Raw genomic sequence first — 2639 nt, forward strand, 5'->3', positions numbered from 1 at the left:
GTTGGTGCTGTAAGATCAAGAATCAACAAATGGGACCTCATAAAATTGCAAAGTTTCTGTAAGGCAAAAGACACTGTCAATAAGACAAAAAGGCCACCAACAGATTGGGAAAGGATCTTTACCAATCCTAAATCTGATAAGGAACTGATATCCAATATATACAAAGAAGTCAAGAAGCTGGACACCAGAAAAATCAAATAACCCCATTAAAAATGGGGTACAGAGCTAAACAAAGAATTCTCAACTGAGGAATACCGAATGGCTGAGAAGCACCTGAAAAAATGTTCAACATCCTTAATCATCAGGAAAATGCAAATCAAAACAACCCTGAGATTCCACCTCACACCAGTCAGAATGGCTAATATCAAAAATTCAGGTGACAGCAGATGCTGGCAAGGATGTGGAGAAAGAGGAACAGTCCTTTATTGCTGGTGGAATTGCAAGCTGGTAAAACCACTCTGGAAATCAGTCTGGTGGTTCCTCAGAAAATTGGACATAATACTACAAGTTCAATGCCCACATGAGCACTAAGAGTGAGTTTCCAGCCAGCTGGGGTAACTTAGTGGGACTGTTTCAAACTTTTCAAGGAAGATCAAATATAAATAAGTGCTCATATAAATCAATGTTTAAGAGTATAAGTGACCTACTTGGCAAATTTGAAAAACAGATATGAGCAGGTAAACTCACAGTGTATATTCAAGTCAACAATATGCAATTGTGTCTCTGACTTGCTGTTCAATTTATGAGGCTGTTCCTGATGTAAAGATATTACCTACATTTTAGGTATTGATGTAAAAATAATGAAGTATTTATTTGAAGCTTAAAAGTGCACACAGGTGTGGGACTGGAGACATGACTCAGTGATTAAGAGCACTGAGTACTCTTCCAGAAAACCTGAGTTCAATTCCCGGCTACCACATGGTGGCTCACAACCATCTGTAATGGGATCAAATCCCCTCCCACTTCTGATAGGTCTAAAGACAGCTACAGTGTACTCACATATATTAAAAAATGAATAAATTAATATTTATAAAAATTGTACAGCACAATACTTTGAAAAATCAAACCAAATAAACTACATATACATCTGTAGGGCAGTGACTATCAAAAAAGCAGCTCACTCTTCTGAAGATCTAGACTAGGACCAGTTCCTACAAGCATGGTAACCTCGAGGAAGGCATTCACGTCTTGGCTCAGATTCTACATTTATGCAATGAGGTCTTAAGTCCTCTTCTGATCTTGTTCAAACCAAGCAATATAATGGGTGTGGGAGTGTTTGACATGCAGAAGTCCTCTTATTTGCAGAGGGCATGGCACAAACTCTACATTATAAAATTATGGATTATGAAAAATGAGGAGAGAGGTTTAAATGGGGAAGGGAATGGGAGGGTAGTATTGGAGAGGGGCAGAGGAGGGATAAATAACACTAAAGCGATGTTTGGAAATCTATATGGAGACATTCAGCCCATGGTTCGAGGAGACATACCTTCCACCTTAGACCATGGCCAAGTTCATCCGTAACTTTGCAAAGAAAGCACCGTCGATGGTGGCCGCTGCCTCGACTTACTTGAAGCCTCGGTTGGCCACATTTGGGCACTACACCAAGGTTGAGCTGGTTCCCCCCAACCCCCTGGTGAAATCCCTACAGTTATTCAGAGTGTAAAAATAAAATAATAATAATTCCAAGTGCTAAAACTGGTAGCTTCAAACACCTTACAGTTAAGGAAGTTGTGCTGAGTGGTTTGGTGGATGTGGTTTTATATCGGAGAGATCATAGGCAAATGTGGCATTGTTGGCTATGATGTATGAAGACCAATATTTAACTTCTGATTTGAGTTCTTATTTGAATGTTCTTGGACCATGTATAACAGGGCTGCTATCTGAATAAAATACTAGGTGTTGAAAAAGAAAAAAAAGAAAACCTATATGGAAACCTATACACACACACACACACATACCATTTCATATATATACATATATATATGTATATATATATATACACATACACACACATATATATACATATATATATATATATATATATATATATATATATATATATATATATACATACACATACATGAAGACATTCAGCCAGTGGACCACATCCACACCATATACATACATGTATGTATGTATGTATGTATGTATATATGTTGTGGTTATTTGTTTATCTAACTTTAATGTATATTCATAAATACACACATATGAAGCAAGAGAAAGTAAGTAGGAATAACTACACAGGAAAATAATGCCCCTTCAGAGTAATTAAGAATTCCATTACCAGGTATGGAATACCTGCTTTTAATTTTTTGGTCATGGGTGTCCCACAGACAGTTGCCCATGAGACCCTCATGGTAAGACTCTGCTGTTGAAGACATTACATACTTCTGTCATGGGACTTGGCAGGAAGCTTTCCCCATGCTGGCAGCTTTCACGGTACCAAAAGATGCTATTCAGTCTTTTGAAGGAAACAAAAGTGGACAATAGTTTTATGAAGCTGTGAATCCTATGAGTTACAGCAAAAACTGGTACAGCAGGATACACCTATGTGTATTATAGCACCATGGATTCTACGGAAGTATCCAGTCTCCTTCTGGTTAGATTTAAGACCAGCTCTACAGAAGGAGTCATCTGCC

At 37.9% G+C, this 2639-nt stretch overlaps 1 pseudogene; it reads left to right on the forward strand.

Moving 5' to 3' along the window:
• Window positions 1-1501: 1501 nt before the first annotated feature.
• On the forward strand, window positions 1502-1809 carry LOC110309963 (ATP synthase F(0) complex subunit g, mitochondrial pseudogene; annotated as a pseudogene).
• The last annotated feature ends 830 nt before the right edge of the window (window positions 1810-2639 follow it).

Source organism: Mus caroli, unplaced genomic scaffold, assembly GCF_978045245.1.
Source record: "Mus caroli unplaced genomic scaffold, Mus_caroli_1 scaffold_12, whole genome shotgun sequence".
NCBI lineage: Eukaryota > Metazoa > Chordata > Mammalia > Rodentia > Muridae > Mus > Mus caroli.